Raw genomic sequence first — 21,611 nt, 5'->3', positions numbered from 1 at the left:
GTGTTATTATCCAATAGGGGACAATTACTCTTTCCTCATGAAGCAAAGCATTTTGCTTTTAGTTCTGAAGGAGATGACTCATGGAAGGTTTCAGCAAATGAACTTATATTGTCATAACGTTATCTATTTCATGATATATCTGTGAAGTAAAACCTTAGGTAGGTTGCAGAACCTCTCTGAACAGAAGTTTTTCATCATACCCATCCATTTTAAGGGATGTATTACCCATGCCTGGACAGAGCTGAAGTTGATGCATTCCAACAAATAAATCTAAAGATTTCATGTGTGAAGCACTGTGCTAGGTATTCTGAGAACATAAGATTTAAAAAAGAGAGAGAGAGGCTTGGCATCTGGGGATGCTTGCAGGTCTCGGCGCTCGGCCCAGCTTTTTGCAAAATGTCTACTGTTCACGAAATCCTGTGCAAGCTCAGCTTGGAGGGTGATCACTCTACACCCGCAAGTGCATACGGGTCCTTCAAAGCCTACACCAACTTTGATGCCGTCCGGGATGCTTTGAACATTGAAACAGCCATCAAGACCAAAGGTGTGGATGAGGTCACCATCGTCAACATCTTGACCAACCGCAGCAATGAACAGAGACAGGAGATTGCCTTCGCCTACCAGAGAAGGACCAAAAAGGAACTTCCGTCAGCACTGAAGTCAGCCTTGTCCGGCCACCTGGAGACGGTGATTTGGCGCCTGTTGAAAACACCTGCTCAGTATGATGCTTCAGAGCTGAAAGCCTCCATGAAGGGGCTGGGGACTGATGAGGACTCTCTCATTGACAGCATCTGTTCACGGACCAACCAGGAGCTGCAGGAAATTAACAGAGTCTACAAGGAAATGTACAAGACTGATCTGGAGAAGGACATTGTTTCCGATACATCTGGTGACTTCCGCAAGCTGATGGTTGTCCTCGCAAAGGGTAGACGAGCAGGAGATGGCTCTGTCATCGATTATGAACTGATTGATCAAGATGCCCGGGATCTCTATGATGCCGGAGTGAAGAGGAAAGCAACTGATGTTCCAAAGTGGATCAACGTCATGACTGAGCGGAGCGTGTGTCACCTCCAGAAAGTCTTTGAAAGGTACAAGAGCTACAGCCCTTATGACATGTTGGAGAGCATCAAGAAGGAAGTCAAGGGAGACCTGGAAAATGCTTTTCTGAACCTGGTCCAGTGCATCCAGAACAAGCCCCTGTATTTTGCTGACCGACTGTACGACTCTATGAAGGGCAAGGGGACTCGTGATAAGGTCCTGATCAGAATCATGGTCTCCCGCAGTGAAGTGGACATGTTGAAAATTAGGTCTGAATTCAAGAGAAAGTACGGCAAGTCCCTCTACTACTACATCCAGCAAGACACCAAGGGTGACTACCAGAAAGGCTGCTCTACCTGTGTGGAAGCGATGACTGAGCCCACGATGGTGCGAGCGAGCGTGCGTCCAGGAACAGCGCTCCTGTGTTTCCAGCTAACAATTCTAGAAAATCAGCTTGCCACTAACAGCCCCTGTACTCAGCCTTGTGAGCATGACGTTAGCGTAGCCGGCCTCCCCACCCTTATTTCATTTGCCTAAGCATTGCCTGGCTTTCCTGTGTAGTCTCTCCTTTTAGCCAAAGAAAAGAACATTCCACGGAGCTGGAAGAGAAATCTATGATGTGAGACACTTTGCCTCTTGTGTACTGTGTCATAAACAGATGAATAAACTGAATTTTTACTTTAGAACAAAAAAAAGAGAGAGAGAGAGAGATGGTCTTTGTCCCCTGCGTTCATAGTCCAGTGAAGGGGACACACAAATACACAAAGAATCCTCATACAAAGTAGTTTGTTATCTTATTCAGTTTGGGTTGCCATAACAGACTTGGTGGCTTAAACAACAGATTTTATTTCTCACAGTTCGAAAGTCTGAGAAGTCCAAGATCAAGGCACCGAAAGAGTTAGTGTCTGGTGAGACCTTCTTTCTGGTTTGCAGACAGCTGTCTTCTCCTGGTATTCTCAGATGATGGAGATATATATATATATATATGTAGAGAGAGAGAGAGAGAAGATTCTCCTGGTTTTTCGGATAAAGGTACCAATCCTATCACAGGGTTCCACCTCCCAGTCACCTCCCAAAGGCCCCCTTTCTAATACCATCACACCAGGAGTTAGGATTTCAACATGTGAATTCTGGGGGACACAAAGGTGAGTCCATACAGTGTTGATATAAAGTGTGAACAAATAACTGCTGGGTAAATTCAGTTTCAAAAGAAATTTCTGATACACTTTTGATGTAATTGTGTCAAGAAGCTGGGTCCATATATTTCTGAAACTACTCAGGAATGACAATAGCTAATAGACCCCAGGATTTTCTGACTGACTTGGTAAGAAATGGGCCAATCCCTAAACCCAGCTCTCCAGCCAGGTGTGCAGTGCTCTCTGCTCTCCGTAGGCAGGCTTGAGCCACATGTCACTCTGGTAGCCTGGTCAGGGACCAGGGAGGCATGATTGTGCAAGGAAAGCCACGGGTTCTGTTATAAAAATAAAGGTTGATGGGAAGCTCAAAGCCACAAATGTCCACTACCTACTGGTTTTCCCTTCTGCAAACATGTCCCCTGTTTACTAGCCTGAATAATTTAGTTAATTCTGAGATCCCCATCATCCCGATTCAGGTGTTTTTTATAACTGATTTTGGGGGAGACACAGCAGATATATCCTGCATTTTTATTACTATTGGAAGAGAAACAGTTGACTGTAAGGAAGCAATAGTTCTGCTTCTTTTTCTGGTGAAAGCAGCTTCATTTATAAAATGTTCCTTATCGCCTCGCTGCTGTTACCAGGGGAGCTTGGAGGAAACTCTCCAGCACTTGTGTAGTTTCTTAAATCCTGCACATCTATTAGCCACCAAACCCTGCTTGGGTCACTTGACCCCAGACTGAAAAACCAACATACGCACTAAGGGGCTCATGATGAAAAATTAATCATGTCTCGATATGAATTATGGCCTAAGACCAAGGAACACTTGCCCATATATCCTAGTGTGTGTGGGGACCTCCTTACAGACACAGAGTGCCCCCAGGGGGACTTGAGGTCTGCATCTTTGACATGCATTCTTTTTCTTCTCCCAGCCTGGACTGGATGTGCACTCTTACTCTAATTCACATTGCACGTGTGGGAGGACAGGCAGCTGGACGAAGCTCATCAGAGGAGGTACAACTCTCCACGCAGACCACGAGCTACTGTCCCTAATGTTTGCACCAGTCAAGGGAATGCCCGAACAGTGGCCTAGATAAAGTGAAATTAAAGATAATAGTCAAACATCATTTTTTTCCAAAGCCAGTGTTCTACACTGCATATATAATATATGTCATTATTGCCATGCATGCTTGAGATGTGTTACAGAACCGACTTACACACTTTTATACAGAACAGATTTCCCTGCCTATTTTGTTAGGCTAAAAATCATTTTTCCTTCCTCTTCAAAAACTGGTTGAAACATTTCCCCTAAGAAGTCCCATCCAAACAAATCTCTTTGGAACTTCAAATTCATCATGTGTACGAGACTTCCATGTGACCCACACCTCAGAATCATCTTTGTTATCTCCATTTCTTTTTCTCTGTATAATTATGTATCATTCTGTTTGTTTATCAACCTATCTTCCCCTCAGTAAATGTCTACTGAGCTCCTTCTACGCAACTGGTACTGTGCCAGGCCCTGAGCTCAGGATGGGGAGGAATAGCAGACACGGTCCTCACCTCATGGAGGCTTCTGTTCGATAGAAGAGACAGATGTTACTCAAATAATCATAGACACGGATAAGGAATTTCAACCAGAACAAGCGCCAAAAGGAGAAATAAAGTCAGTTGATTGTTCTTTCCTAATTACTCTTGAGTCTATTCCTTCTTTCCCTTCACCATGGCCACACACCTTGGATACGATTTATCATCTTATATTTGGATCTCTGCAATAGACCTCCTGTTCTGGTCCTCTCCTCAGTAAAACGAACCTTACGCTTTTTGCCCAGGTGCCTCATTCTATGAATTGCCCTTCCTAGTTGACCCTCCCACTGTTGTTCCCTCTCCAAATTCTACCACTCTCTAAGACCCAGCAGAAGTGCAATCCTTCTTTGAATCTGTCCTGTCATCTCCAGCCAGAATTGATCTCCTGCCTCTCCTGCAAGCAGCACTCTGTGTCCACATGATTCGATAGCATATCTTGCACACGGCCGTCCCTGGTGTGCATCTTCTCTTCTGTTAGTTTGTAAGTGCCTGAAGATCAAGGACTCAAGGTGGTGGTCACTTGTCATTCTTTCGGATGTACCAGCATCTGCAGTTCCTTTCTTTATTTTGAGAATTGAGTCTTTGTTGAAGATCCAGCCCACCTCCTACTGTAGATGTTCCCAGACACTCATGTTCCCAGCATTCCCTGTAGTTACACTGTGTACGTGTGACTTATAGTCTTCCAAATAAGTGTCCCAAATGAGATCTTGAATGGAGAACTAATGACGCAAATCAGCAAGACCATCAGTGGTGCTTTCTATTGGAGTTGTGAGCCCAGTGGGATCGAGTCCCTAGGGTAGCAGTGGTGGTGCTGCTGATGGCATCTATCAGTGCCCATGACAGTGGAGTCAGTGGTGACAATTTCCTCACCAGATTGGGTCTGTGATGTGACCTTAGGCTTTGTCCCTATTGGCATAGCCACACATCCCCAGGATTCTGTGAGCTGCTCAATACCCTTTTCTGAATCCCTTTCTGTTTAACTCAGCCAGTGTCTCTTTTAGCCTCCAAAGATATTAACACAGAGCCTCAGTCATTGCAGGAATTTTATATATTTGTGGAATGAATAAATGAGTGAATCGATCACGGCTAGCTGTAATAGCCCAAGACTGCATTTCATCATCTATAAATGGCCTGATAATTCCTACCCCAAAGGGATGTTGTAAGGATTTAATGAGGTAATATATAAGCACAGCAATGAGCTTATAGTAAGTAAGTGGTAAAGAGTAGTTATTATTGGTAGAAATACGGATCTGATGATGGCAATAACAATAAATCAACAAATATCCCTTGTTCACACAGGAGAAGGCAATGTGAGTAGGTTCTCCCTGTCAGGGACGCATGTCCTCGACTTCTAAACTTGCTTCGTCTAATCCATATTTAAACATTGGCTGCCTTTGTGTTTCCATGAAATCTAGGTTGTATGTCTGGCCATGTCACCTGGCTGGACCAGTGAATGCAAACCTGAGGGAACAACTCACCTGAGAGCATACACTAAAGCAGGTCCTTCTTTTGACAACATCACATCATCTTGAGAACTTCAGAAAAAGCCAGTGTTTGGTTCAGGAGTCCAAGGTCAGGAAAACCAAGGTTAAAAAACTGTTGGCATCACATCCTGATTTAAAACAAGAGGTTTTTCAAAGAACCAGAGCACCCCTTGCAGGACAATGGAGGAACTTGAAGAATGAAGGAATGCTCAGAAAGGCAACTAACTATGTAACTGCAAGGAAGAAAAAGCAAAAACAGCAAGTTGAGACCAGATTCCAGCTGACCAGACAGTGAGGAAGCAGAAGGAGATGGCCACCTGGCTCTGAAACCAGTTGCTGAGAAAAAGGACAGTTCTAAACCGGTGACATGGCAAAGACTGTGGGTCAAAGGTCTGTCCTTAATAGCTCTATCAAACAGTTGATTATAACTCTCACATTCCCATACCCAGGACCAGCATTGTGATATTTTGTTCATCATGGATTTCTTTGCATTCAGTTTGACTTTTAAAAAATATTACATTTAAATATTATTTATCTTTATTCCTGAGGTTTTTGGAGGCCCCCTTAAATGTTTCTTCTCCCTCTCCTTACCTTGGTCCTGGTCTTGCATGTTCCAAATTATAGGGCAAATACTGCCACGTATAATCACATTCACTCCTCGTAGCAACCCAAGAGGTAGATATCACTGTCTCCCTTTTACAGTGAAACAAACTGAGCGACAGAAAGATTAAGTGTCCTGTCAACAGCTCATGCAGCTAATTGAAAATTTTAACCTGTTCAAGTTGAATTTGGACCCAAGCTGCATTTTTTCCACCAAAACATGATTGCAGTCCAGGACAATAGTGCAAAGAACAACATAAGGAATCAGGTAAAAGAGGATTGAAATATGTGAATACAATTCATTCTAAGAAGTATTGTAATTGACATTGAGATCACAGGATGCTTCTAGTAGGGTGACTGTAGGGGCCTAAGGGGTACTTGACATGTACCTTTCATAAAGTAATGTTGAATCAAATGTTTCCATGATACTCTCTGCTCAAAAAAAAAACAAACCAACAACAACAAAACCATCTTTCTCAACAAATTCTTTAAGCCATCAGCTGGATTTGACACGCCAGCCAGTTCAATGTTTCAAAACCCTACTTGTGCTCTCCCGGGCCATCATAGCAACCTGCTTTAAGTATTCATTTCTCTCCTAGTTAAAACCTGGAATTGGTTTCCCTTGGATACAAACCATCAAAGCCATTTTTAATTAAATTTCTGAGAAACTTGGCAGAATGAGGGAAAAACTTTTGACTAGCCAGACAGTCTTCATGAGAATGATGTCCATAAGTTCTACAGAAAAATTGTTTTCATTATTTTATAATTATAGCTCCTTCTCACTCACATGCTTATTTACAGAGAGCTTTCTGAAGCGTTTGGGCAATCACCTGAAAAAAAGCTCAAGCCGCTTGGACTTTGGCCACAGTGGAAATGCCTTTAGGATCCCTTGCAGCCCAGATTTCAGCACTAAGGCTCCTCAGGGAAGATGGAGCTCTGTTTCAAGTGCTTACTCTGAGGTTTAAAAAGTGCAGCTATTTATTGGGGAGACTGGTGGATAAAAATGCCATGGAAGACCCCAGAGAAAGAAAGACTCATCAACTCTTTCATGCATGTGCTTTCGGTCTGAGTCTTAGTGATACTAAGAGAGTTCAGCACTCTATGTGGATTCTACTTGTGTAGTCCAATTTGTAGCGCACAGAGAAGAGCCATTTAAATTAAGTGAATGTGTGAGAAAATATTTTTTCAAGGGAAATGATTGTGATAATGATAGTCTCTTTAGATACCTCTGGGGAATTCACTGTTATTAAATACTCTTGGAAAGCATAGTTAAATGTTCCCAAGAGGAAAGGCTTGTATGTATTAAATGTCCTCAGTGAATTGTTCCTTGTTTACTTACTGAATAACTACTGATGTTTCAGGCAGTGTTCTGGGCGCTGGGGATAGAGCAGTGACTAAGGCAGGCACACCCTTGCCTTCTTGAAGCTTATATTCTAAGGAAGAGACAGGCTATAAGAAAACAAACAATTGACCAATATAATTTCAGGTATTAATGAAAAACAGTAGATCAGGATCAGGAGGTGGAGTTTGATGGGGGGGGGCAGGCTATTGTAGATGGAATATTCAGGGAAGACCTTTTCAAGGAGGTGACGCTTGAACAAATACTGAATCATGTGAATGTGTGAGCCATGTGAGAATCTGGGGGGAAAGTCTTCTAGACAGAAGGAGGACCTTCTAGACTGAGAACTCCATGAAAGTAGGAACTTTGTTTTGTTTACTGTATCCTCAGATACAATGCCTAACATTCACTAGGCATTTAATACATCCTTGTTGAAACTTTGCTAACGCTTTGATGTGAGAACCATTAGAAAGAGCAACACGGCCAGTATGGCTGGAGCTGAGGGAGCAGGGGAAGAGTTAGGATGCGACTCTATCACTTTTTTCTGGTATCGTTATTCATAGATCCTCCTTTTAGTGTCAAAAGTGCTTGGTTTGGATAGATAAATTATATGGTCACTTTCCTAATAGGCTATGGTAAGGGAAAGCAGTGCAAGACTTTGAGTAGGGGAGCAGTGTTATTTCCTTTGTTAAAAAAGATCTTTTCACTACATACCTATTGAAATGGTCTAAATCTGGAACACTGACAACAAATGCTGGTGTGGATGTGGAGCAACAGGAACTCTCATTCATTGCAGGTGGGAATGAAAAATAGTACAGCCACTTTGGAAGGCAGTTTGGAGGCGTCTTACAAAACTAAACACATGCTTACTAAACAATCCAGCAATCGTTCTCTTTGTTACTTACCCAAAGGAGCTGAAAACGTATGTTCACACCAAGACTTGCACATGGATATTTATAGCAGCTTTATTAATAATTGCCAAAACTTGGAATCAACTAAGACGTCCTTCAATAAATGAATGGATAAAAAAACCGGTATATCCAGAAAACGGAACATTATTTCATGCTATAAAGAAATGACTGTCAAGTCATGAAAAGACATGAAGGAAACTTAAATGCATATCACTAAGTGAAAGACGTCAATCTGAGAAGGCTACGTACTGTATGAGTCCAACTATGACATTCTAGAAAAGGCAAAACTACAGAGACAGTGAAAATCAGTGGTCGCCAGGGATTAGGGATATGGGAGGGTTGAACAGGTAGACCACAGGATTTTTAGGGCAGTGAAAATACTCTGTAGGTACTATAATGGTGGATACATGTCATTACACATTTGTCCAAAGTCATAGAATGTACAACACCAAGAGTGAATGATAATGTGAACTATGGATTTGGGGTGATACCAATGTGTCATTGGACTGTGGGTTCATCAATTGTAACAGATGCATCACTCTGGTGGGGGGGCGGTGCTAATGGGGGAGGCTGTGCATGTGTGGGTGCAGGGGGTATATGGAAACTACTTTCTGCTCAGTTTTGCTGTGAATCCAAACTTGCTCTAAGAAAATTAAGTCTTTAAAAAATATTAGTGAGGCCAATCTAACTTTATCAATCGATCAATCAATCATCATCATCATCATCATCATCATCATCATCGTCATCATTATGACAATGATAATACACCGTTAAGAAAATTTTACCTCCAAAAAAGCAAGGATGATTCACCATCAGAAAATCAAAGTAACTCATGAATAGACTAAAAGAGAAAAACTATGTTATTATTGTAATAGAGCTAGAAAAAGCACTTGATAAAATTCAGTAACTACTTATTATTAACAATGAAAACTTAGAAAATCATATCTAGAAGCAAATACCCTACTTTTATAAAGGTAATATATCAAATACCTATAGCAAACATTATGTTTGCTGGAGAATTTCTAGAAAGATTCCATCTAAGACAAGGAACAAGACATCTCACTATCACTGCCTCTGTTTAAGTTAATATTGGAGGTCCTGGGCGACTGCACTGTAAGAAAAGAAATAAAATAAGAGGCCAAAGGATTTGAAGGAAAAATAAAGAATTATCATTTACCATGGACAAGATCATCTATATAGAAAACCAATAGAATAATCAACCAACTATTGTATCAACCAACTAATATAAAAAATTATCACTTTACACACATCAGATTAGCACAAATTAGAACAAATAAGAGTTCAGCAAGGTGGAACTTATAAAATTCAGTAGCATTTCTCTATACCAGTAACAACTATTTACTAAATATATTTTTAAAAATAGAAGACTCTTCACAATAAAAACAAAAGCCATAAAGTACCTAGGGTCTAATTTATCAAAGAACATTTAATGTTCACTTTGGTATAATGGATAGGTAATATTCATTTTATGAACACTCATCAAGTTGTACAAACACAATTTAGTGTACTCTTCTGGATGGAGATTATATATAAATCAATAAGGTTTATTTATTTATTTATTTATTTATTTATTTATTTACGAATAGCTAGGAACATTCTGAAGAGAAAAAATAAGATAATAAGGGGAACTAGACTTACAGAAATTTAGAAGTATTATGAAGTACAGTAATTGAAATAGTTTGATTAAGAAATGACTGCTTAATATCTCAGAAAAGATATTAATATGGAACTCTATTGAGAGATATAAATAAGGTATAAATAAATGAGTCACTTTCTGCTCTTGGATGGAATGAGAACATAATAAAAGATGCCAGTTCTTTACAAAGGAATCTATAAATTCAGTGCAATCCCAATGAAATTCCAGCTAGATTTTCTTTTTAGAAACTCAACAATTTTATGTAAATTTAATAAGGAAGTTCAATCATCCATGAATCACTGTGAAAAAGAAGAGCAAAGAGTGGGAGAATGGAGACTTTCTCTACCACAAAGTCATAATAATAAAAACAGTACTGTTCTAATGAAAAAACAAATAGATCAATGAAACACAATTGAGGGCTCAGAGAGAAAACTGTATTCCTACTGAATACCACATACACAGATGGATTCTAGATGGATTAAGACCTAATAAAGGAATGATAAAGACATAAAACTAATAGAAGATATTTAGGAAAATATTTCTGTGACTCAGAAAAGGAGATGAACTTTTCAAACAAAATTCCCAAAGCACAAACCATCAGGCAAAAGTTGATGGATTTGACAACATCACAAATAAGCTTTTCATTTCATAAAAATAACCAAGGATAAAGGCAATAGAGAATGGATGGGGAGGTCAGGAATTCCAATCAAAATATAGTCAAAGGAAAAATAACACTTAATTCAGAAGAAGAGGAAACATAAAATGATACAAGCCTAGGATAAGATGCTCAGACTCACTGAGGTTTGCTAAAAATACAAATTAATACAAAAAGTATCACTTTACACACATCAGATTAGCACAGAATACAAAGCTGGAGCTCATGCTCCGTGCTGTGGAGAGGCAGAAACGTAAAGTTCCTCACGCCCTGCTGGAGGGCTGTGGACTGGGCAGCCCTGATGGATAGCCACTCGCCGTATTTGGTCAAATTAAGAATAAGCATATTCTGTGATTCAGCCATCCTGCTAGAGAATCCAGGGGTTTGTTATGAGCAAGAATTCTGGGTGCCTGTTCCAGAGGAAGTCTGACATAGGTCTACAAGGGGACATAAATGAAGATGTTCATTGTTTTTCAGGGAGGTGGAGGCTATCTGGAAGAATGAAGAAGTATGTGTAGAGGACAAACACTAGGGAACATTATAAGGTAGTTAACCAAGACTTAACATATGCATAGCAACAGGAAAAGAGCTTGAAACCAGAATACTGAGTGAAAAGGTGAGAAATAGAATGAGGTCCATGGTGCAATACAATCTGTATACATTGCAAATACCTGCATACAAGACATCAATATCTGTTTTATTGATTGATTGATTGATTGATTTTTAAGAAATATGTTAATATAAGCATACATTCTAGCAATAAGCCGCGCATGGATCACTGGCGATGGTGCATGAAGAACTGAGGATTTTGATTTGAGATCTAACACTGAATTTATAAAAGAAGAAAGGGAGGGAGGAAGGCAGGAAGGAATTGGTGTGGGCAGTGACTCTTACCCAGGGCCTCCTGCTGGGCCAGTCAGTGTCTGATGAGACTGTCTTAAGGGTGATCCTCAAAGAGGATCCCAGGCCTTACCATGGAAGGCTGGCCTCTAGGAAGTTGCGTGTTGAAGAAATAGTGGACAGAGGGCCATTTAGGGCAGATCTACTCACAGAAAAGTCCAGCCAGGAGAGTGTTGTGACCAGGCCAGAGGTAGACGGGCAAAGTTTGGGAATCCTATTGACCTAGTCAGGTGCTAGAAGCAGAATGGCTCCTGCACAGTTGGGAAAAGAGTTGTGTGCATAGTTGACCCAAGGGACCCAGCAAAGACACCTCTGGACCACGTCTGCGGGTGCCGTGCGGTAGTGAGGGTACTTATTCATGCTGGCAGCCCATACTGGTTCAGTGGGGCCCAAACTGGCCAAAAATATTTGAGCGTGAGGGCATGCTGTAGAATCAGAAATTCAAAGTGAATTTAAAATGTAAAGGAAGGCACGGAGGTGCATAGTAGAGAACTAAGTCACAGTAAAACGATTAATAAGCTGGTGCATGTACTGAAACATTTCCCTAAAGGACATGAAAATCTTGTCAAGTAGGGCATTGGAACAATTCTCTGATGTATACTTGTAGCCCATCTCTGTGTGTTTTGATTTTTCTGTAAAAAAATAACTACTCCTCGATATTACTTTCAAGCCTCCTTTTTCTCTGTAAATCTCTATATCCATCATGTTTGTTCAAGAGGCAGAGGCTTTTAAAATTTTTCTTAATTCAGGTCACTATATTCTAGGTTAAGCAGTTGTATGATAATTTATTTTAATTATTCACGTTTTTGGTCTTTAAGGAGCAGTAAGTGCTCAGCGGGTCACCATGGAAACCAGCACAAGCACTGGCAGGTTTTATCCATCTTCTCTGTCCAAAATCCTCCTGCTGATTTGACCATTAAGTACTGGAGGCCCAGACAGGAGCTGGGATGAGCTCCAACTTTAACCCAATGATCCCAAGAGTGTTGAAATTCCACACTGGAAAACATGACTGGCTAGCCATCTATCCTTCAGTGACACCTGCACATGTTGGAAAGGGGAGTAACCATGGGCTTTGTGAACAGATTTTTCCATCTTCCATGGAGAGGTGAGAAATAACTTGTCCACACTGAGACATTCCGAGTCTACCTTTCAGGATAGATACAGATATTCATTATATGGACCTCTGGGGCTCGGTCGTCAGAGTGATTCCTTTTATGGCACACTGTATAGAGAGAGCAGGCCCAGTGCCTTGGACAGAAAGCCTGGCAACTCTCAGTGGGCGGCATGGATACATGTTTTTTAAGCAACTCAATAATAACAGACATTCACTTACTTGACTTTGACGGGAAAAAAAACACATTGTTCATCCCAAGCTGGCCTTTAAGAATACATCGCTAAATGTTACATAAAGTATTAAAGATTATCCCATGTGCAACTGCGAGAGTAATACACCGTCACCCTTAATATGGTCCTGCCCTTTGGCAATGGACCTGCAGCCTCTTCACCACCTCCTCCATTCCTGTTAGATGACTCCAAGGATATCCTAGATGGATGGAGCCATGTCAGCCTTGCTCAGGGCTCACCACCCATGGCCCCTTACAGGCCTGGCCCATGGGAGGGACTCAACAAATATTTGTAGAATAAATGAATGAATAACACCTGCTGGCTTGTTCTCTCTTGAATGGGTTGTTGATATAGCAGTCCCCATACTTCTGGATGTCTCAGACCAGGAACATTTCCAAAAACCTGTTTCAGGACCCGCATCATGGTGCCAACTTAGAGTTAGGAATAACAACAAAACGGAACAAAATAACACGTAAACATCTCTATGGGGACCAATTTCACAAAAGAAAGCTTTTCTTTCATTTTAGAAAGGTAAGAAAGAGCTAATCTAAGAATAAAAGTAAATACAACATATTTAGCTTTTTGAAACATGTTACAATGTCCTTTTTCCCCCTTTTCATCACAGAATAGTGAAAACCTCATCGTGGATCAGGATTGGTTTTTAGACCAATTTTTGGAAAACAGTTATAATTGATCTGCTTGCCTAAAATGTTACCAGGAGTAAATCATTTTCTCCTTACTAATTCTCTGCTTAGTGTCTTGTTTTAGTTGGCTCCTAGTCCACAACGTTAAAACAATTTCCTATTTCTTTACATACAATAAATGAGACCTACATTCCTCTCCCCTTTAATTTATCTGTTTGCCTAAAATACTTTCAATTGTAATTATTTCCCATTTGTCTTCTTTTCCTTGTGTCATCAAATTCTTGCTGTTTTTGAGAATGGCTTTATAAGGTTAGGTCTCTCTTTATCTTTGTTGTCTTTGAGACTCATTGCTAACATCTAGTATTCTCATAATTCATTTAATTCAAGGAGCTTAACGTGCTTTGCATAGTATCCTCTAATCCTCTAACAAAGCTTTTTGTACTAAGTGGAGGGGGAGGTAGACATTTCTGTATTAAGGCCCAGCCTTGGTGATTTGGGTGTTGAAGTTTTTCTAACAACTTCCCCTAAATTGCAAACGTCTCGGAGACTATGAAGTTGAGTGATGGGTCAGGGTTGCTTGGGGACCCTTGAATACAGAACTCTTGATGTCATCATCCAGAGGAATTGTATCTTTACAAAAACAGCTTGGCTGAAAGGGCCTGTGAGAATATGTCTCTCTAGCGTTCCACCTGATTTTTTCAAGGAAGGTATAGCTGCAAGAAAAAAATTGCTGTTAACAAAGATAAACTTATTGCTCATGGTAGGAAGACGATACCATGAAAGATAGCATTCCTTCCTATAAAATCAATTTCATGATAGCTGTATTCAGAGTTTTGTTTTGTTTTTCCTAGAGAGTGAACCTTCACTAGCTGGCTGGTTCCAAGAGACATCAAAGATAGCAAACTGTGCTAAGATCACCACCTAGCGTTTAACTTGGAAGTTACTGCTATCCTAGAAGATCACTAATTTTGAGCTTTCCTCATCTGTTAATATGAGAGTATATTTTGTCGTATGTTCTGCTGTGTTAATTGTTAATTTTGATCTTTGCTCTGAAACTCAATTTTTCCATGATCTGGGTTTTTCGTTACCAGTGTTTTGTACGTTGTTGTTGTCCAGATGAGTACATCAATATGTAATTTGGTTTTTATTGCTTTTAAGTGAGGATTGATTAGAAAATGTGAGTTAAATGCCCTTGAAGTTTGATCCTCCAGGTCTTACTTCCAAGAAGTTTGTTTATGATCTTTCTTCAATCCTCTTCTCTGCTGGGCAGTGACCCCATTGTTGCATTTTTAAGGCTGTGTGTACAAATCGTTGTTCATGTCACTGTGGACTGTAAATGGCTACTCACCTGTTTCTCATTCAGTAGGGTGCACGTCCTTCAAGGGCAAGCTTTGGGTCTCATGTTCTATGTTATATCTTGAACCGAGCACATGGAGGTGCTTGATCAAATTTTGTTGAATGAAACGAATAGATGGATGGATGGATGGATGGATGGATGGATGGATGGATGGATGGACGGATGGATGAAAAGTATTTTCCAAATAAGATTAAAGGGTGAGGCTAATTTTTTTTCTTGTGACTCTCAGCTTTCTTTTATGCTCAGTAAAACATTTCATCTTGAAATAGCCTAATTTAACGAAACTAACAACTCCATGTAAGACCTTGGCAGGATTGTCAAAATCCTGATTTGAGGCCAACACTTTGAATTCAAAAATTAATGAAGCTCTAGTCACCGTTAGGATATGCCTGCCTTTCATTTTTATTTATTTTTTTTAAATGTTATTAAACATATTGGTGACATTTGGTTAATAATATTATATAGGTTTCCAGTGTCCAATTCTTTGTCATCTATATATTGCATTGTGTGTGCACCACCCAGAGTCAGTTCTCCTTCCGTCACCATATATTTGACTCCCTTTACTCTCTTCTACCTACCTCCCACCCCCTTTTCTCTAACAACCACCATACTATTGTCTACATCTATGAGTTTTTGTTTGTCTTGTTTGTTCATTTGTTGCTTTTCAATTTCCCAAAATGAGGGAAATCAGGTGGTCCTTGACTTTTTCTATCTGACGTATTTGGCTTAGCATGATAATCTCAAGATCCATCCACGTTGTTGCAAATAGCAGTATTTCAACATCTGCCTTTCACAGTCAGATTCCCTGCCCTGTCTAGTAAGTGTAGGAGGCTGAACATCACTGTTTTTTTCTGTTTTGTTTTTTTTAATTAACAAGGTACTAATCAGCCTTGAGCTGTTTAAAAATGTGCGTTTGTAAATTTTCAGCAGGAACTAGTGCACCAAACTAGAAGGGGAATAGAAATTGGGGAGCCTAGCAGAAGAGGAGATCTTTAAGGAATGTCCAGGTCTCCTTCTTAGCTCCACTGCTGATCTGGAATGAGTCCTAAATCACTCTTCCAAATTAAAAATGTAATCCTTTTGTTTCATAGGAGAGATGCTTTTTATCTGATCTTAAGGTGATTAAGCCCATGTGTGGGATATTGGCTAAAATTACCTGATCCTAATTAGCAGGAGTCCTGGGATCTCCAAAATATGATTTGGGTTTTCAAATTGAGAGAAATCTCTGTCTCTGTCTCTCTATCACACACACATGCACACACACACTCATCAATGGAATACTGTGTCTTCAATTTCTCTTCTGGAGGAGAGGGAGTTGAAAACATGAGATTTGGAGTCACCTGGGCTCAAAACCTGACTGTTATTTATTTGCTATATGATTTTGATGAAATTTAAATTGCTAGCCTGTTTCTCATCTGTAAAATGGGGTGCAAGTACATAGTACCAATTCAAAGGGTAGTTGTAAGGCTTACATGGGGTTTGCTGCCTGTAGCATGTGTAGCGGACTGCCTGGCACATTAGTCATTGCTTAACACAAATAGGAATGCCAATAACGATTCACTGTGGGCAATTCTGTCCCCAAACCCTCCCGTGTTTTAGCGAGCCCTCCGATGGCCTGGACATGAGACACGAGTCATCCTTCAGGATCTATTGATGTGTGGCTACCAGGGACATCGCTCCCAAAGGCCTGCATGCTCGGCTCTCCCTCTGCCTGCCAGCGCCCCCGGTGAGCTGGCCATGAGCTCACGCCTCTCCAGGCCTCTATTTATGTAGCGGTTCAATTCACCTCAAGGTCAGCCTCCCTCCACCTCCATCTTCAGCTTCTAATGCTTCATGACCCCAGCTTATGTCACTTCCTTTCTGTAGCCTTACCTTGGCACCAAGAATAAGAGGCGAGTCCCTCCCAGAGCACAGTGGTCACACTTTATCTGAATATTCACCGTTACCTGTCTTCTCGCCAGCTTGGGAGCTTCTAGCAGGCACGGACCATGTCTCATTCATCTTTATCTCCCAATAGTGCTTGGCACTTAATAGGCCATATTCAGAGTTGTGAACACTAATGTGCCCAGATGGAATTCGAGAGTCTCTGCACCTCTCGGCCTCCATTGCTGCATTCTAGTTAAATCCCTGGAAAGAGCCATGAAAAGGGAAAGAAGTGCAGGGAGGAATGACCTTTCAACACAGGCTAAGCACAGAAGTGAGCCGCAGGGAGACGCTCACTGTTAAATCATCAATACAAGTGGCCCTTGAATAGAAACCAAAAGGAAGTTCTCTGGGGACACTGCAGATGGCCAGTCTGCAGCTGTGGTTTGGGATGAGCTTAGCCAAGTACTCTGTCCTTTGAAACAGACAGCTCTGCCCCGAAGACTGGTCCAGAGGAAAGGCAACCTCCCCCGCCTCTGGCTCGTAGATGGATGGAGCTTTGAAACAACTCCTGGTGGTTTTTGCATTCCAAATCCCCTGCCACTGTTGCGTTAAAAGAGTATAAAAGAATACATGAAGTTCAACGAAATGTATGGATGGGACAGAGCTATGGTATCTACATTGCATCTCAATATGTCCTTGGAACTGTACAGGTCAATCTTATGGAGGGGGCAGTTGTCTGAATGTATTTATGTGTGTGTGCCTAGGAATCTGGTGGGAGGTCCTAACTGAGATCGTTTTTTCTGCCCTGTAGGTTGCACATTTGTGAAGAGGTCTATTGGTAGGGGAAGCCTCTGCTTTTTTAGGGCCAAGTTCAAATGAGATAATTCTAGGCGTAAAACTCCCCAGTTCTAGGGGTTAGAGACTCTGGCCAGTGGGAGGTCGTATACCGACCAAGAAATGCGAGTACAGTGAAGAGAGACCATTTTTCTGGGCTGGCCTGGTGGCTCAGGTGGTTGGAGCCCGGTTCTCCTAACTCCGAGGTCACCTGTTCGATTCCCACATGGGCCACTGAGCTGCGCCCTCTACAGCTAAGACTGTGAACAACAGCTCTCCCTGGAGCTGGGCTGCTGTGAGCAGCCAGAGGTTGGTGTGGGCTGCCACGGGCTACTGTGTGCTGCCTGGGCTACCATGTGCTGCCTGGGCTACCGTGTTGCTGGCAGGAACGGCAGGCTGCCATCGTGAGCAGCCAGGAGCTGCCGGGAGCTGCTGTGAGTGGCCAACTGACGACCAGCTACCAACTGCCTCAGCCAGGGGGAGCGCAATACTCATAATACCAGCATGGGCCAGGGAGCGGTGTCCTCCACAACTAGACTGAGAAACAATGGCTTGAACGGGAGTGGGGGGAGCGGAGGGGGAAGAAAGGGGAGAAAAAAAAGAGAGGGCATTTTCTCACCTCTGTTCTACTAAGGGGAATGGGAGGGTGAGCATGAATTGTTCCCATCCCCCAAATCCAGAGACGGCAATTCCCCAAATTATGGAAGTGTGGGTTCTGTAAGGAAGAGTGACATTCCCTGCCCTGGTTAGCAGCTACCAAGCTTCCTGACCTGAGCAGGGCACAGCCAGATGGAGGAGAGGAGACAGTGACCACGATCTCAGGTGCTGGCTTCTGAGGCCCAGCAAATGTACTCAGCTGTGCCTTTCACTGGGGCTACAAATTATGTGTGCGCTGGTGGCCCAAGCTTGCCAGTAACTGCCAGAGTAGTGACCAAAGAGACACGGTTTACCAGGGGAATGTGGTCGTGGACCAGCGTTTGTGGATCAGAAGTCGATGGAATCAAACATCTCTTTATTATGGACTATCATAGTTTATACCTGTAACCACAAGGAGTCTATAGCTTAGGAGGTATATTTGTGGCCAGGAGTTTGCAGAAAGGAGGCAAATAACCTCATCAGAACCAGTCTCAAAGGGAGACATTCTCCTCCTCCCCCAGCACAATGCCACAAGAGTAACTGTTAGAAAGAGGGCAGAGGGAGAAACTAGCCACACCAGTCTATGCTGGCAGGGGGACAGATCTGAATTAAATGCAATATTGAAAAATTAAAATGCTTAGGACTAGGTCTTGGTAACCAGATGGAGAGTTTCCTAATTATAAAAAGTGAACAAAACGTTATAGAATTGGATTGAGATGCCTTAAATCGAGGTACCACTTATGATAGGACAGTGAGAGCAGTTAGCTGGAAAACAAATCAATTCATATGTATTTGCTGAAATCGGCTCCTTCCTAAACTGGTTATGTGTGTGTATGTATGTATCTAGTTATACTCTGCTTTTTCTAAAAGTTACCTAAGGCAACTTTAAAAGGTGAGGGTCTATATAAGGTCAGTTCATTTGTAGATAAACCAGTACTGTGTCTGGTCTCGAGTTAAGAACTTTTTTTGTAGAGCCTGAATTTTGTCCATTACCAGAGCCAGAGCAAAAGGAAGCATAATAAAAATCCCGTTGATGAGAGGAAGGACATGGTTACACTAACAACATAAGAGTTCATCATTTTCTTTGTAAGTAGGCTGTCGTTAAGGCAATCATATTTTTTACAAGCAGCAAAATGTTCACAGAAGACTTTCCCAGACATGGTCATTCTGACGGGCTCCTGGATGTGTTCACTGATGCTAGAGGGGCTTCGGGAAGGGGTCAGCTTCTCTTGGAGATACCTCACCAAGTTGGCAGTAGCACCACAACCCTGCTGGAGCTGGCAGGGGAAGCTAATGGAAGAAGCCATTCTGGAGGAGGTAACTTAAAAATTTTTTTGAAATAAATTTATATTTACAGCAGAGAAAATAACACAGAACGTTCCCACATACCTTTCAGCAAGCTTTCACTAATGTTAACAGCTAACAACATATCCATAGTACATTTGTCAAAACTAAGAAATTAACATTGGTACAATTCTATTGATTACATAAAGATTTTACCCAATGAAAGGGGTTGGTTCCCCAACCCAATTCGCACGCATGCTGTGGGTGTATGTGTGTGTACAGAGTCCCAGAGAGCAGTTTCCAGGCTCCTGGCCTCACATGGAAAGGTGCTGGCTCGGGTAGTAGATGGCCATCAGATGTGACTAGTTGGCCATCAGCTGTAACCAGTTAGCCATTGGCCACTGATCTAACTGCCGTGGCTGAGCTAGCAAGCGCGGATTGCAGTTAGCAAGGGGTTGGTGGGTGGACAGAGAGTCCCATGTGGATTGCAGATCATGTGGCTCCTGCTTCCTGTGTCTCTAACCCAGCCGCCTGCGAGACTATAGTGGTATGACTCCCGTATCTGTGGCTCCGTTGTTCTTTGGCTTTGCCATATCCTGCTTTCTTGTGCAGGGAGCGGGGCCAGAGACCCTGCATGACTGTGTGTGTGTGTGTGTGTGTGTGTGTTTGTGTGTATGTGTGTATGTGTTTGTCTAGGCTTTCCCATACCAGTAAGGAATTCTCAGACACCAGCTGGATATCCAAGAATTTTACTCAATTTTGATTCTATCAAGCTGGAGGTAGAATCAGATTCCACAGGAAAAAGGCTCAACTCCACCAGACGGCCCTCCACTTCAGATGCTAGTCACAGGCCCAGGTTGTTACCTGTGGTTCTGACTGACTGGCTATAGATTGGAGGTTCCAACGATCCCCTCCAACTCCAGATACCAATCACACATCCAGGGTACCTGCACTTTTGACTGACTGGTGTAAATCAGAGGTTCCCTCAAGCCTCTTCTTGGGTTGGATTAATTTGCTAGAATGGCTCACAGAATGCAGGAAAACCTTTTTACTTCCTACATCACCAATTTATTATAAAAGGACATCAAAGGATCCGAATCATCAGCCAGATAAAGAAATACACAGGGCAAAGTCCTAACCAAAGGAACATCTGTCTTCATGTAGTTTAGAGCCAGACATGGCAGTGCATGGAAGCGTTCTGGTTCCCCACTGTGGAATCTCTCCAAAAAAAGGACGGATGAACTGTCCTTTTGAATTTTTATGTAGGCTTCATTACACTGTCAGAATTGACTCAGTCATTGGCCATTGGGAGACCAGGGGATGGGACTGGAAGTTCCAATGCTATAGCCACAAGGTTGGCTCCTACTGGCAACTGGCCCCCACCCTTGGGTGGGGCCCAAAAGTCATCTCATTAACATACAAGGGACACCATTGTTGCTTTCATCACTTAGTAGGAAATTCCAAGGGCTTTGGGAGCTGTGAGCCGAGGACTGTGGATGAAGAACAAATATATCTGACCAATGTATTTTGGTTATCTGAATGACCAAACGTATATGTCTTATATTAGGTTGGTGCAAAAGTAATTGTGGATTTTGCAATTATTTTTAACCTTTTAAACCACAATTGCTTTTGCACCAACCTCATAAATCACAATATCGTATCCAGCTCCATTACTGCCCTTTCCCATTCTAGGATTCAATCCCTACTATCACATTGCATTCTATTGTCTTGTTTTCACAATCTTGGAGGAGATAACCTCTAAGATGAGGCCCCCTGCCTGGAGTAAAAGCCCTGAGACTGAGAATACACAGTGCAGGCCCCTTCACTTCTCCAACAGGAGGTAATGAGTCAACCCGAAGATTTCCCAAACTACCTGCCTAAGCTGCCTGCACCCTTCTCCATTGTATGTAGTCACCAAAAGCAGATTACTATGGCTCCTGGTTTTTATCTGGAATTACCTGGCTAGAGTAGCAGAGTTTCAGGATTCTACCTCCAGTGGATTATGGAGATGCCAAAGCACCAGAGACAAAAAGGCAGAGCTAGATTTTATGTCGTGGCTCTGCCACCTCCCGTTCTTTTTCCTCCCAGCTCCTGCCTCTCTAGGCAGGTATTTGCCTCTCTCCTCTCAAATCTACTCCTCTCTTTTTTTTCCTGCTCTGCTCTGTATTCAAGGGGTTAGACCATGCGAACTACATGCTTTATTCCCATTGCCAACTGGAGTACTATTAGGTTTAACCAAGTAGAGGCACTGGCAGGGGGTTGGGGAACAGAAGGAAGGAAGATCCCCTCCTTCCTCTCTGCTTTGGGTCACGGACAGCTCTGGGAGTGGCTGGCCATTTCCA

General features: G+C 42.1%; 1 pseudogene across 1 annotated transcript; it reads left to right on the top strand.

Annotated features, from left to right (window-relative positions):
- Positions 1-396: 396 nt before the first annotated feature.
- On the top strand, positions 397-1,415 carry LOC308497288 (annexin A2-like; annotated as a pseudogene). The gene has a single exon. The product of its transcript is annotated as an annexin A2-like (transcript).
- Positions 1,416-21,611: the final 20,196 nt, after the last annotated feature.

The sequence above is a fragment of the Rhinolophus hipposideros genome (genome assembly GCF_964194185.1).
Source record: "Rhinolophus hipposideros genome assembly, chromosome: 1".
NCBI classification, from domain to species: Eukaryota; Metazoa; Chordata; class Mammalia; order Chiroptera; family Rhinolophidae; genus Rhinolophus; species Rhinolophus hipposideros.
The sequence above is the reverse complement of the archived record's forward strand: the minus strand, read 5'-3'. Positions and strand labels throughout refer to the sequence as shown.